The sequence below is a fragment of the Phragmites australis genome, chromosome 3 (genome assembly GCF_958298935.1).
Source record: "Phragmites australis chromosome 3, lpPhrAust1.1, whole genome shotgun sequence".
Lineage (NCBI taxonomy): Eukaryota > Viridiplantae > Streptophyta > Magnoliopsida > Poales > Poaceae > Phragmites > Phragmites australis.
The window spans coordinates 24,176,736-24,192,952 of NC_084923.1; the positions used below are offsets into that span (position 1 = coordinate 24,176,736).

General features: G+C 48.2%; 1 pseudogene; it reads left to right on the forward strand.

Moving 5' to 3' along the window:
• The first annotated feature begins 6,777 nt into the window (after positions 1 to 6,777).
• Positions 6,778 to 16,217, forward strand: part of LOC133910606 (patatin-like protein 2) — a 34,642-nt pseudogene continuing 25,202 nt past the window's right edge.

A 16,217-nucleotide genomic window follows, 5' to 3' on the forward strand; every position in this document is an offset into this window, starting at 1 on the left:
TAATGCGGGTGATGAAATCATGACTCGTGTGTAAAGTGTGCAAACTCTGCAGAGTATCAAACTAATCGATTAGCCGTGCTCATAGTCAATATCTGCTTGGACTTCTTCTTAGGTTTTGAGAGTCGGATGGTATCTGATGAGTTGTTCTTCTTGTTTAAGTGGTATCTTCAAACTTAGTAATTAGGATGCCTGTTATTGGAGTTATAGGTTAAGGTAGCTTAGTGCAGTAAACCAGTGTCTAACATTTACTTGATGTTGGAGCAGAAGATCATCTTGCCCCAGGAAGTACAGTGAGAGTTTCTTCTAAGGAGAAGACTCAAGCTTGGAGACGAAGTTTGAGAGGAAGGAACACCACAAATGTATTGATAGTAAAAATATGGACCAGACTAGGGGGAGTATCACAAGAAGGTTTGTGATTGTGCTCCTTCGGGCTGTGTTGAGCGTTCTCTCCTGCTCAGATGACCATGGCCCCTTATTTATAGGGTTAGGCGTAGCTTAGCGTACAAGTTACCGCTATGTGCAGAATATCCAAAATCTAGCCGAGTTACATGGCCTATCCTGGATAACTACTTTTTACCCTACATAGAAGATAAATATCTACTATGGTAACTATTAGGATGCCTGTAGCCAGAGGGGTGAGCTTTTCACCAATTGTGGCCTGACGCCGTGATGTTAGGGGTGTCAGGATAACCTCCATTGTACCAGGGTGTCAGGACGGTGCCCAGTAGTCTAGGTAATTAATGCAAGTCACTTCCTTGCAAGCAAAGGATGACTGGCATTCCTCTCCTGGCAGATCTTTCTTGAGACCTGATGGCTTGCCCCATAGCCTTCGGGAAGCCTACCCGAGCCCCGGAGATAGGGGCTCCGAGGGGAGGCATGGCTCCGGGAGATGAAGGCTTCGGGAGGCATGGCTCTGGGAAATGGAGGCTTCGGGAGGCATGGCTTCAGGAGATGGAGGCTTCGGGAGTCATGGCTCTGGGAGGTGGTTACTCCGAAGCCTGAAAGTCAAAAAGCGGCCTTCAACGGGCGTGGGCCCATGGGCATGGGCTAGCGAAGCCAAGGGGCCATCGGGGGTCCTTAACAATGACCCCCAATAGTAGCCCCTCGCGAGGGCGTCCAGCGGAGCTATCGGGCTAGCGGTTCTTTTAGAGCAGGGCCTCTGGCGGTCCCTGGCTTGCTGTTGATGGCTCATGGTCCCTAATATCGCTTGGCTTGCTTGGGATAATTCGACCCACTTGATCTGAACGGTCCGTTCGATGACGCTGGTGACAAGGGGCATTGAATGCGCCCTGTGAGAAAGGTGAGATTACGCCTTGTCAGGCGGATGTGGGACGCATGGCGTCCAGTGGTTAGGGGGTCACGGGGGGGGGGGGGGTTTGCTTCCCCATGATCGTGGCCTGGCAGGCGAAGGGATATGGCATACGCTCATTTTTCTAGGTGGGGGGGGGGGGGCTAATCTCTCCCTTACCTTTATAAGGGAGGGATTACCCTGAGCGGCCTTTTCGCTCGCGCCTTGTTCTCGTCTGCCCTTTGCCTCCAGTTGTCATTGCTTTGCGCGTGTGTCTGTCGATTGCTACTCTTCTTTCTTCTCTGTTGTCCAGTGCCTTTTGCTGTCTTCCTGTCTGTATGGCTGGCTCGGGTGCCCTGGGTGGAGTAGGAACTCAGGCGGCGTACAAAACCGTCGATGCGACCGCGATGGGGTCCCTCAAGTGGTGCTGGTTCACCCGTTGTTGATGGGGCTGCCACCTCGAGTGGAGCTCCGCCGCGCCAGCAGGAGTCATCCCCAGCAGACCATCGTGCTGGGGGTGTCTACCATCAATGATGAGGAGCTTGATCGGATGGTTAGAGAGGGGAAGATTCTCTCAAGAGCCGTTGTTCGGCCTCCGCTAGACGAGGAGGTCCCGGATCCTCGAGGAGGTGCTCCACCACTACTATGTGGAGCTTCCACAGCTCCATGCCAACGCCATTGCCCTCTTGGCCACCTTTGAGTGGGGCATACGGGTGGAGGGATGCGAAGGGAGGGCGGACTTCTTTGCGGCCCTCCATTTTGCTAGCTTTTAGGCGAAGATGATCAAGGGTGAGGGGACGAAGAGGTCCCTCAGCTTTGGTAGTGTTAATTTCTAGATACGGTCGCATTATCGTGATGCCTTCACAACGAAGGCTATTAACGATCGGTGGTATATCGGCTGGTTGCAACGGTGGTTTTATTACAACGTTGGCCTTGCATCCCCCCTTCACTCCACAAACTAAGATATCACATATGTCCCGGAGCCAGAGACGGGGATCACAGACGGATGAGCATGCGTGATCTCGTGGAGGAGTTCACCATGTTGTGCATTCGGCCCCTTCAAATGGGCTGGGACTGCGCCTTCGAGCAAGGTGCGGAAGAGTGGCCGCGGGTGTACTCCAGCCCACCCGTCAGCTCTGGTGAGTCCTCTTTGTTGTCTTGTTTTTGATTTGCAGATGTGAGCTGCATTTTTCTTTCAGAGAGGTGTCTTCCCCTGGAGCGCGTGGTGGAGATTGCCAAGGTGATCCTGGGTCGACCTACTCACAAGGAGGGGGAGTGGCGGGTGGCTCTGACACAGAGTTGGGAGCAGTACAACCGCGTCTGCTTTTATCTCGGAGTGGGGGATCTGGCGTGGTGGGATCTGCTGGAGCCTAAGGCTGCAAGGAAACAAATGAGTGCCACTCCCGCGATCCGTGCGAAGCCGCTCCGTGCCCAGCAGCCTTCTGTCTCTGGAGGTTCATGATTTATTGGGTCCGGTGTCTGGTTCTGAGTAGCTTATTTTTTCCTTTTCCTTCTTCTGTTGTGCCTTGTAGCAAGTAATTTTGACGAGGCCATTTGGAGACAGGGGGCGCCAGGCCTTTTCCACGGCCCGTGATGAGGTTGACGGCCTTCGTCAAGCCTTGGAGGAGGCCTGAAAGTAGGTGGAGTCTTTGGAGGGTCGTCTTCAGGAGGACATGGCGCTTCATGAGCGTGAGGAGGGTCTCTGATGGGAGGAGGCTTTGAAGTGGGAGCACATGGAGGCTGAGGTGCAAAAGGTTATCGAAGGCCTTCGGGAGGCCAGGGAGTTCGCTGATGCGGCCCGGGTGTTAGCCGAAGGTGATGTTGGACACGTCGGGTTGTAGTGAGCGAGGTGCGGTGAGAGCTGGAGGCGGCTTAGGCATCGGAGGGAGTACTGCGCTCGGAGTGCCAGCTGTTAGCTGTACTTGCGTTGGAGGTTGCCCGGATCACCTCCGATGCCCTAAGCGGCCTTGGGGCCAGGTGTCCACCACTACCTTCCGACTCGGAGGCGTCGGTGATGCCGCTCTTCTGGATTCAGTCTGCCGTGAAGGTAATGGTTAGGGCTGCGGAGAAATCCGCGAAGTCTAGCGCATGCATAGCCGTGGTGCTACAGCTGACCCTGCTGCACCAAGCGAGGGTTTGTCCTCTCGAAGTACTGGAGCAGCCAGTGCTAGACTCCGTGATTGTGAGTTTTCAGCCCGAGGCACCTTCGGTGGAGATCCGCGCGACTTTGGAGAACTTCTGTCATAACTTGTGGGTAAGGCATGGCTGGGGCGTGACGCTGCACTACATGACAGGTCAGGTGACTCTAGGTGCCCCAAAAGGTCTTCGTCTGGGTTCTTCGTCGGGAGGTCTGACCCCTCATCCGGAGCCTGCAGGCGCGCCGTGGCCCTTTGCAGGCCCCTCGCTTCGCGTCGTTGCCTCGCATGAGCAGTCTTTATGTATGGATGCCCTGGAGGTGTAGTTCTTTCTTTCCAAAGGGGGTCAAAGTCTTAGTATGTTGACTACCCCCTTCTGCTTTATGTATTCGGGCTTTTTTCTTATCTAAATGGAGTCATGTCTGCCTTCTTGTGGTTCGCCTGTGTTGTTCTGGAGTGTTCGTGCCTTTGAGGCTAACTGGAGTTCGATCTGTGTGTATAGATGCGGTGGCCCAAAGCCGGAGGAGGCCTCGCTCGTATCTGAGATGGTGCCTCTAAGGAGGGATCAAGTGTGTCCAGAGCGTCCGGGGCCACTACGTTTGTCCGACGGCAAAGTCACTTTGTTATGCCCCGTGATTCTGAGGGACATGTGGATTTGAAGGTGGCCACCGATGTCTTGGTCAAGGTCGAGCCAGAGGACCCCCTTGTGTCCAGATCGGATGTATGTTTTGTTGTGAAGGATGACTTTGTGCAACTCAAACAGCCCGGGACGTTGCTGGTTTGTGCTTCTTCCAATGCCTTGTCTTCCCTTGAGATTCTGATGGAAGGGTGCCTTTGGAAATTCTTGAGCCTATCCTGGCCGAGGTGAAGGTGGAGGAGGTGCAGGCTACGGAGTCCCCACCGGAAGAGCAGGAGGAGGATAAGCTGGATTTCTCAGCCTTCGACTCGTATCCCTTCCCAGCGGGCCCGTCGTCTTCCTGAGGCCGAGGGGGCTTTGCTTTAGGCAGTGGTTCCCTCCGTGGAGGGGATTCGTGTCGACCCTAGGTCCCGTGGTGTTTCTAGGAGATGTGGCGGTCGAGTGCCCTCGTCCTCCCATAGTGTTCCAGGGAGGCGTAATAGGTTAGCAAGTTTTCTAGGCATAGATTCGATGTACAGTGGTTAGCTGAGTGCAGACTCTTCGTATGCCGTTTTTGAATAAATATGCGTTGTGTTAGCTTTGTTTTTATAATTTATTGCATCAATGCTTTGTTATCGTATCAAAGTTTCACCGATGCCCCCTATCCCATCCCTTCAGATTTTACGGCTTGTTAGTGGCTACGGGGCGCGAGATTTGAGGGGTACATTGTAGCGTTAGGTGTGATCAGGGAAGATACCGTAAGGGTGAGACGATTTTGGCAAAAAGACTTTTAGTCTTCAAGGTGCTGGAGGATCAATACTTTGTATGGATCCTTTTTGGCACGGAGGCTAGGCCTTCAAGATGCTGGGGAGGTTATCTCTTTGCCATGTAGGTCAGCTAGGTCTTAAAGATGACAGAGGGTCTTATGCCTATCTGGCACAGAGGCAATGCCTTCAATATGTTGGAGCGGTCTTTGCCTCTCCACAACGTAGGTTAGCTAGACCTTAAAGATGGCAGAGGGATATATGCCTGTCTAGCACGAAGACTTAAGCCTTCAAGATGCTGGAGCAGTCTTTGCCTCTCCACCACGTAGATCAGCCAGGCCTTAAAGATGGTGGAGGGATATACTTCTCTGGCACGAAGGCACTGCCTTCAAGATGCTGGAGGGATTTTTTTCTCTTGTCACGGAGGCAATGCCTTCAAGATATCAGAGGGTTTTACCCCTTCAGCACGGAGGCAGTGTGTCGGTGACATGGGAACCAGGGGTCTCCGAGTCCCGAGGCCAGGACAGAGAATGCCACGTAGCGCCATCCCTCGGGAACCATCTCCCCAAGGGCCGAGAAGAGCCAGTTCCGGGAGGGGTGCTCGGGGCCATGAACAGTGGTCCCCGAGTGCCCAGAGTTCCCCGAGGACCCAAGAAAAGCCAGTTCCGAGAGGGGTGATCGGGGCCATGAACAGTAGTCCCCGAGTACCCGGAGTTCCCCGAGGACCCGAGAAGAACTAGTTCTGGGAGGGGTGCTCAGGGCCATGAACAGTGGTCCCCAAGTACCCGGAGTTCCCCGAGGACCCGAGAGAAGACAAATCCGGGAGAGGGTGCTCGGGGCCAAGAACAGTTGGTCTCCGAGTACCCAGAGTTCCCCGAGGACCTGAGAAGCCCCTTGCTGGTGGACCCCACGAAGGCTCCACGGTGAGGTGTCAATCGATGGGAGGCCCGATGCTGCATTTAAGAGGGAGCGTAGCCAGTCACATCCAACCACTCCCCCCATGCATGTTGTACTAAGTATGTCAGTCCCTGCCACCGCCTGGCAGGAAGGCATGGGGACATTTAATGCGAGGGGTCCCATCGTGCGTCACCCTGCGGGGCCCATAAGGGAAACGGCTTGGAGATATCCTCACTGGGGTTGAGGCATATCATCTACCCCCCTGTTGTGTCAGATCTACTCCGACCGAGCGAGCATGCGGGGCAGTTCGGCGGTTGCCCGGTGGGCCCCCCTACACCTGCTAAAAGTTGGGCGTAATGGGCGACGGGACTAGCTGAAGGTGCATTTTCAACCCCTGTAACATCAAACTGTAGCCCCATGACGGTTGCTTTCCATTTATGGCTCATGGGAACTCGTGCCCCCGTTTATGGGCACACCGAGCCTCCCCTGACACGATAAAGGGGGGTGCACTTCGTAGAAAGGCAGGCTTTGAAGAGCAAGAAGACTGATAGAGGTCAAGTTTGAGACAGGGCAACTCGAAGCAAGACCGAAGCTCAAGACTTAGACAAAAAACCTTGTAACAGAGAGGTCCAGAGAAAGGCATTCCAAGAGCATTAATAACACATCATACACACAGGGGTAGGGTATTACGCTCCGTGCGGCCTGAACCTATCTAAAATCCCTTGAGCATTTACTCTTACTAGCCGACAATCATCTGTCCCGCCTAGATCTCATATATTCGCATTAAATCCACGTACGAGGTAGATCCAGAATCAGCCCCCCGGCCGAATCTCAAAGGGGGTCCCTCAGGATCCCTGCTTACGATGTTCATCCACCGACAGCTGGCGTGCCAGGTAGGGGGTTGCGTCCCTGAATCCGCCTTGTTTTCTGCATGAAAAATGGCGGGCAGACATTGCCTTCAGCGCACTAGCTCAAACTCGAGCGAAGAAGTGGAGCACGTGGCCCAGGAGGCCCTGGCTCCTGCTGTTCCTCGGCAGCAGTAGTCGGCCCGTACAGCGCCTCCCTCCCTTGGGGACAATGGCGCTGGGCCAGCAGAGCCGCCGCCGCCGTAGGTGGGCCCGCAAGAGGCAAACGTCCCTGCCGCAAGATCGATGTTCGGAAAGCACCGGGCACCGTTACGGCGCAGGCTCACCTTCGGTAACGCCAGCCCTGGGAGTGCTTTGCTTGCGGCGCAAGCACTCCTTAGCCACCCGCCTGTCCAGGCAGTGGGGGAAACCCCGGAGGGCCGTTGGCTGCAGGAGGTGGCCGCTTTAGTGGGCAAGCTCACCGGCAAGTACTTGCCAAAAGTTCCCGCGTCACCTCCCACCACGGTGCAACAAGAGCCGGACCATCTTCGGGTGGTGGCAGAACTGGTCGGGGGTCTCCAGATGAAGTGCCGCCCCTTGGTCATAACAAGAGCTCAGGACCTCCGCTTGCAAGTCAATGAGCGGAGGGCTGTCGAGGATGCGCACGTTACTCTTGAGCGCCACCGGGAGTCCCAGCGTGAGGCCGAAGCAGAGGACCAGGCTTCCTCTATGCCAGCCCGCGACCGTCGGGGTTCCCCGACGCGCCGGCGTTCGCCCCCCAAGGGGATTGCTGGTGCCATGGGATACGGCACGGGCTGCCGTGCATTCACCAGTAAGCTCCGCTGGGTCAACTGGCCCACGAAGTTCCAGCCAGAGCTACGGCAGAAGTACGACGGGTCCATCGACCCCATCGAGTTCCTCCAAATCTACACCACCGTCGTCCAAGCGGCGGGCGGGAATGAAAAGGTGATGGCCAACTACTTCCACGTGGCCTTGAGGGGCTCTGCCCGCCCTTGGCTTATGAACTTACCCCTAGGATCTATTAGCTCCTGGGATGATCTGTGCCACCAATTTGTGGCTAATTTTCAGGGCACTTTCACACGCCCTGGCTTGGAGTGTGACCTCCATGCCATTAAGCAGCAAGAGGGGGAGACGCTGAGACGCTTCATATAGTGTTTCAGCCAGGTCCGCAACACCATCCCGTGGATCACCCCCCATGCCATTATTGTTGCCTTCCGGCAGGGCGTCCGTGATGAGTGGATGCTCGAGAAGCTAGGTACTCACGAGTTCGAGACCACCGCAGAGCTCTTCGTTTTGGACAACAAGTGCGCCATGGTGGTGGAAGCTCAAGCGTAGCATGTCCCGCGCCCTGAGCAACCCGCTGCCGAAAAGGCAGGTCCTTCTCGCTCCGACAAGTGGGAAAAGAAAAAGAGGAAGAAGCGCGATGGCAAAATGGTGTGAAATCCACCAAACTGACTGGCACAACCTCACTGAGTGCCGGTCAGTCAAGGGCCTCATCGAGCGGAACCAGAAGGAGCGCGAGGAACACCGCAGGGGCGGCAATGACAAGGCCGCCCGTGAAAATCAAGAGCTCGGGTTCCAAGAGCCCAAGCACACCGTCGCTTTCATTGACGGAGGCGCATACACGCCCTCCTCTCGTCGCTATGTCAAGACAATGCGGCGTGAGGTGTGCTCGGTGACCCCGGGTGCTATGGCCGCAAGGCCCCCCAAGTGGTCAGAGATTCCGATAACCTTCAGTCAGGCGGACCACCCCGCGAGTACTACAGGGGTGGGGCGATTGCCTCTCGTAGTGTCCCCCACCATCTGCAATGTGAAGGTCAGCTGGGTGCTAATCGACGGGGGTGCAGGCCTGAACCTCCTGTTCCAGGAGGCATTCAAGAAGCTGCAGGTGCCCTCAAGGCGCCTAAAGCCGTCCCTCCCCTTTTATGGGGTGATGCCGGGACACATACTACCCCTTGGGCAGGTCGAGCTACCCGTCACCTTTGGGAGCCGGGATAATTTTCGGACGGAGAACGTCGTCTTCGATGTCGCGGAAGTCCCTCTCCCCTACAACGCAATTCTCGGGCGCCTGACGCTCGCCCGGTTCATGGTGGTGACACACTACGCCTACCTCACGGTCAAGATGTCGGGTGTTGCCGGCCCCATCTCTGTGCCCACCGAGATCAGCAGTGCCGTCTCCCGGGCCAAGCTACTCGACCTTGATCTCTGCTCGGGCCGAGGTCGAAGGACACCTAGGGGGCCCGGGACCCTCTTCATCCAAACCCTGACTCGCCGCCGACGCCTCCATCCCCACGAAGGAGGTCGTGGTGGGCGAAGACTCGTCCTAGGTCATCCGAATCGGTGGTGACCTGGGCGACAAATAGGAAAGCGCGCTCTTCGCCTTCCTCCGGGCTAACGCTGACGTGCTTGCATGGCGGCGGTCAGATATGCCCAGGATCCCTAGGGAGGTGATCGAGCACCACCTTGTTGTGCGACCAGACGCACGGCCGGTGAGGCAAAAGATTCGCCGGCAGGTGCCTAAGCACTAGGAGTTCATCCGGGAGCAAGTCAACAAGATCCTCGATGCCGGCTTCATCCGAGAAGTCCTCCATTCGGAGTGGCTAGCAAATCCCGTCGTCGTCCCGAAGGCCAACGGCAATCTGCGGATGTGTGTCGACTACACTGACCTTAACAAGGCATGTCCAAAAGATCCTTTTACTTTACCCCACATAGACCAGATAGTCGATTCCACCGCGGGGTGTGATCTTTTGTATTTTCTAGATGCAAATTCGGGTTATCACCAAAGCTGCATGGCCAAGCAGGATGAAGAAAAAACATCTTTTATTTCTCCGGTGGGGACTTTTTGCTATGTGTCAATGCCTTTTGGTTTACGTAATGCTGTATCTTCATTCCAGCGGGCCGTGCGCGTTACCCTTAATACACAGGTTGGTCGCAACGTCGAAGCTTATGTCGACGACCTCGTGGTCAAGTCCCAAGACCGGGCCACCCTGTTGGAAGACTTAGCCGAGACTTTCAATAGTCTCCGCACCACCCGCCTGAAGCTCAACCCTGAGAAGTGCGTTTTTGGGGTACCCGCGGGCAAGCTCCTCGGTTTCTTGGTTTCCAGCCGAGGAATCAAGGCCAATCTGGAGAAGATCCGGGCCATCGAGCAGATGTGTCCCCCTGCTCGACTCAAAGAGGTGCAACGCCTCGTTGGCTGCATGGTGGCCCTAACAGTATTGTATCACAGTCTAATGACACTATTTAAAGGACAATCTTTGAACCAGCTAATAATTTTCAAGCGACAGGTGTAAGTGAGATGCCAAATGACAGCATAGTGCGACGGTCTATAAGACAGAAAAGACCGGCTTCCGATGACTATGTGGTTTACTCACTTGAGCAAGAATGTGACTTGAGTATCGAAAATGATCAAGTCTCATTTAATCAAGCAATGGAATGTGATAATTTTGAAAAGTGGTTCAATGTCATGAAAGAAGAGTTGAAACCAATGGATGACAATGAAGTTTGGGAATTAGTTGAATTGCAAAAGGGTTCAAAATGAGTCGGGTGTAAATGGGTCTTTAAGACCAAAGATGAATCAAAAGGCAATATTGAAAGATACAAAGTCAGATTTGTTGCCAAAGGTTTTACACAAAAGGACGGTGTTGACTATACAGGGACCTTGTCTCCAGTTTCAAAGAAGGACTCCTTGAGAATCATTTTGGCTTTGGTGGCACATTATGACTTAGAGCTCCACCAGATGGATGTAAAGATCGCCTTTTTGAATAGTGACTTGGACGAAGAAGTTTATATGAACCAACCGGAAGGATTTTCTGCTCTAGGAAAAGAAAATTTGGTGTGTAAATTAAAGAAATCAATATATGGGCTAAAACAAGCATCCAGACAATGGTATATTAAGCTCAACAATACCATCACAACGTATGGTTTTGTAGAAAATCCCATTGATCGGTGTATCTACATGAAGGTCAGTGGGAGCAAGTTCGTTATCTTAGTCCTTTATGTTAATGATAATTCTTTGTTGCATGATGTAAAGGAGTTTCTCTCCAATAATTTTGAAATGAAAGATATGGGAGAGGCATCCTATGTTGTTGGAATAGAAATATTCCATGATAGAAAACTAGGATTGTTGGGATTGTCTTAAAAATGTTACATTAACAAAGTGTTGGAGAGGTTCATAATGAAAAATTGCTCCGCAGGATTGGTTCCAATTCAAAAAGGGGAGAAATTTAGCCAAATGCCATGTACAAAAAATTATTTGGAACGTAAAGAAATAGAATAGATTCCATATGCATTGCTTGTTGGGAGCTTAATGTATGCTTCAACATGTACTCGACTAGATATCAGCTTTGTTGTTGGGATGTCAGGTCGTTATCAAAGTCATCCGGGGAAAGTTCATTGGATAGCTAGAAAGAAGACACTTCGGTATTTATAAAAGAACCAAGGATCATATGCTCACGTATCGGAAATCAAACCATTTGGAGCTAGTAGGCTATACAGATTCAGGCTATGCCGGATGTGTGGACTCAAGAAAATCCACATTCGGCTATGTGTTCCTATTGGCTACAAGAACGGTTTCATGGAAGAGTGGGAAGCAGTCCGTAATTGCTACTTCAACTATAGAGGCAGAATTTGTCGTGTGCTTTGAGGCTACTATTCAATCACTGTGGTTGTGGAATTTTGTGTCTGGTCTTCATATTCTTGACAATATTGAGAGACCATTAAAGATATATTGTGATAATTCCGCTACGGTCTTCTTTTCTAAAAATGACAAGTACTCGAAGGGTGCAAAACATATTGATTTGAAATACTTGTCAGTCAAAGAAGAAGTACAGAAGAGAAAGGTATCAATTGAGCATATTGGTATAGATCTGATGATTGCAGATCCATTGACAAAGGGATTGATGCTCAAGACTTTCATTGGCCGTGTAGAAAGGATGGGCATTATAGATAAAACCTTATTAGTATGATGTATACACATGAATATTGTTGCTCCAACTGTTACATGAATTCAATAAAAGTTTGTTTTGCATGTTATCCACATAAATGTGTATAGAATTATGGTGAGGTGTGATAACAATATTAGCTTCCCTATAAAAGTTGGTTTGAATTGGATCGATTTGTAATACATGAAAGGAATCTTGTTGATCACTTGTGACCGCCATGATTCAATCGCCCATTTTCACCTTAATGCCGACATGATAAATTCGATGAAAAGTGTGCACTTAAGGTTTATCGAATTATTCAAGTCATCACATCAGCCAAGTGGGAGAATGTTAGAAAATGTCTCATGTAACTAATGAAGAAAAATGGTTCTTATATGAAAAGATCTTAGTGTGATGGTTACTAGACTTAAAGAATGAGAATCATGGGGTTGAAATACCCTCTCCTCTCTCTTCAAAAGAATTAACAGTATGTTGTGTTCTAAGTAAATATATGAGTGCACGTTTCTTAAAGAAAACTAAATGCATTAAACATTTGTAATGGAAATTGATCGCTTGCATGTGGTTACTAGTGGCCAGTTAATAAATTAATCCATGGTCTCATACACTCTTGCTAACATATGTGTACGTGAGCTTCCATGCATTGGAAAAGTTGGCTAGTAAATGCTTTGATCTGGCCACATGCATGCTTGAATGCTGTAACGTGTGAATGAGTTTAATGGCCCTTTGAATGGTCTAATCACTTCTACTTGAAAAACTTTGACGGTTTGGCTAAAGGGCAGTTGAATAGATGCGCTCCACAGCTATATATAATTGCCTCTTGCAAAGCGTAGATTACAGAGAAAAAAAAGGAAAATGCTTATAGCACATAAAAGAGTACTTTTTCTATGATCATCGAGAGAACATGAAAGGAAGAAGGAAGAGAGGAGAGAAATACTTCTAAGATGTAAGGAGCTAATTTGCAAGCGGGTAAGTTTGTGCAGTATAGCACATGAATGGTTGATCTGTGCGATGCACACATAAAGGTTGTTTTATTTTATTCGGCTAAATCAATTTATGCTAATACAATCTTGTATAGGTTCCGCGAATTCTACTTACATTGATTACTTGTGTAATTCTTGGACAGTCAGTAAATATTAAGGTAGAGATTGAGTTCATTGGAGGGAATATTTTCATACTGATTTTTATGTGTTCTATATAACTTTTGATTGTTCCCCTTTTCATGTTGGAGGTCAATCAATGGGCATAGTATAATAATTGAAAAAATAAGTTCGTTTCAAGCACTTGAGAAATATTAACTGATAAAGCTGATTGTTGTTATATTTTAGATTTAATTCACTTGCACCTTCACTAATGGTTGCTTACTGGCTTATAAGTTTACTGCTATTGAAATTAATGTTCGTATGTTGCTCATACTTGTAATACCCTATTATTTGTGAAAATAGGGTGTTGACCACAGGACTACAAGAGTGCAAAATTTTAACTTTTAGATCCATTGCTCAGATGGACGATATACTACCTAGAATCAGTATTTATAGATGGATTTTAAAATCTATCATAGACAGTTATAGGTTCCGTCTCTACAACAGTATCTGTGATATCAAGCTTGTTACAGACGGTTTTAGAACCGTCTGCAATACACTTACACATAGGCGGATTTTTCAGATAACCGTTTGTGCGTAGTAAGAGACACAGACAATATTAATTTAAACTCATCTGTGATTACCGAGAGTCACATACGGGTTTTGTTTGCACCTGTCTGTGTTAATTGTCACGAACGGATTTTTTTAAACCCATTTGTGTCTCCTTTCCTCCCTATAAGTAAATTTTCTTCCTGGCTAGGAGAAAATGTTACATAGATATATACTTTATGATTATCAAATTAAACATATTGACACATTTGAGTCTCGCCCACACATTATTCATAATATCAATCACACATTGTTCAAAACACAAAACACATGCATTTACATATATATATATATATATATATATATATATATATATATATATATATATATATATATATATAGGACACCTATTCTATACTCCTAGGAGTATGTACTCCCACATGCAATATACCACCTAAACAAACACTTTATACTCTTTTATCATTTTTAGTATACTCTAATACTAATTCTAAGATACTTCAATATAAGTTGTATGAAAAAAAATTCAATGTTAGCCTTTCATTTTTGCTATATACTCTTTTTTATACATAAAAGAAGTATATACGCAAATTATGATAAAAATCATGGAATTTCATAAAAAAAATTCGTGGGATTTGTATTGTAGTATCTTGTAATTACTAATGAAGTATATTTAAAGTGATAAAGAAGTATAACACACGTGTAAAAGTGGTATATCAGAGGTGGGAGTACATACACCCAGGAGTACATACTAGTTTTCCTATATATATATATATATATATATATATATATATATATATATATCACAAATGTTAAGAATATCACACATATGCAAATCGCACATTATTTAGAACACATAAAACTAGCTAGATATATGATGCGCGTTTGCCCAATCTTTCGAAGGTAATATGATAAGTCGATTAGTGGAGTTTCGACGTTGATGATCTAAAGGCTCCGATCAAAACAGATCAAGAACTCTCGCAACCACTACACCACTACTCTGTGGTTATCTACTGTGCTAAGACGCGGTTGACCTCACCAAGAAGGATTTTTCTGTAAGCGAATCGAGAACACAAGCAAGAACAGGTAGATGCAATCTGAATATTGCTAATTACCAATGAAACACTCGAGTTTGGGGTTCAACAAACTGATAAACAGCGAAACTGTATTAAACAGAATAATCTAAGCTAAACCCAAGCCTAAAATACGATGGCTACTGTGTATATATAGGGGGACGTGAGGAGGTCGACGTAGGGTTGGGCAACTGTGGAGAGAGACGTGCACAACCTGGACTCCAACTCCAACATGATTACAAACCCAGCAGGGTTCAAAACGGTGATGCATCACCTTATTCCTTTGACTTTGACTAAACAATAAGGAATATCTAGTCGAGCTAATATCCATTGGAAAGGGTTCATCGTAAGCTTTCCAGAATATCCAAGATTGCCTAAAATTGACTTCGTATGAGAGAGTTATGCCCGTTTTACTGACGTGCTATTCTAGAAATCGACTTCGACCACAACTAGAGCTCAGCCTTGAGTCTGAGTAGACTTGGCTTTCGAGGAGTGACATTCGAGTAAGATTGTGGTGCTTCTCCCATATTCCTATGCAATAAAACATCCCAAGAATTTAGTAGTAATCCATCAAAGAATTATGAACAGCAAGGAACGAGTTCACATGGTAGTCTAATTGTCGTGCATGTGCTCTTGTAATTGGACCTTGCATGATTTGAGGATTATTGGTGGTATTGATCGTATCCGAAAGAGCCATGGGCTCATCACTATACATCATTATTGGTTGATCGACACCGTATTCCAAAAGAATGAAATGATTGACATCATGGCGACGCTGTCTTCCAAAAGACAAAAAGCAATCAAAAAAATTGGGTCAATCGATGCCGTCTTTCAAAAAGATGATATGACAGATATCATCTCAGCTTCCTGCCTTTTAGCACAATGTCAACCCAATAATCACCTTCAATTAGCAGCTCACAATCATCCGGATATGCTTGCACCTTGACGATCTCATGCATTAGCCAAAACTAGACTGCGTTGCTACCAAACCACTTGTCACACCTTGATTTTCAGATTTCTTAAATTTCTAAAAAATTTCAAGATTTGATTATAGGTTGAATAATTAGAGTAGGAAAAAGCCTATTTTCTAAATCAAATTCAAATTTGAGTTAGGATGTTAATGTATGCATTCATGTTGAAAATAGGCATATAGGCTTTCCTTGAATTTTTATTTTATTTGGGATCTTTTGGATTTAATATAATTTATTTGAGTTAAATCTAATTTTCAAAGGTTTCAAAATGATTTCACGATTTCAAATATTTTAATTAGCTTCCAAAGGTTTACTTAAACTCAAAATAATGTCATTGGCTTATAAATGTTTTCTAATTTTTTGTAGAATTCCTTCTTTAGAATCTTTGTACTTTATTTGAATTTATTTTGCTATCTCTTTCTTTTGATAATCTCTCAAATAAAGGAAGTCCAAAATCTTATTCGGGCCAACCCATTCCCTTTCCTTCCTTCTTTTCGGCCTGGCCTAGCCCACCGGCCTTCCCTCTCTCCTTCACCTCCTCCTCCCACCTGGGCTCGGTTGCCCGGCCCGTTCCCGCGCCTCCTCTTCGCCATGAGCCGCATCCCAGCCCATCTGCCATCGCTTTTCCCACTCCGGTTACAAGCTAGCATGCACCTGCTGCCGCCTACTCTCTGGGCTACACCGTAGCCAGCCTCACTAGCCATCGCTTTGCCGCTGACCACACGGACCCGCACGATAGCATCGTCCCTCACCTCTGGCCCAATCCGTTCTCCTCACGCTTGAGCCAGCCAAGCTGACCAAATCCGGATGGGGGAAATCATCTAGAAGCTTACCATGTCAAGTTCGCATGATTTCCGCATCCTGTTGCCGTCCTATCTCCAACCAATCTTGTTTAAATGTGGAAACCAAGTTGAAATTTGGTCGCCGCCGCCTCGGTCTCCAACTTTCATACGCCTACTCTCTGCCCTATAAATCGCAGACCCAACCATGCCCCTTCCTCGTTTTGCCACTGAGCCGT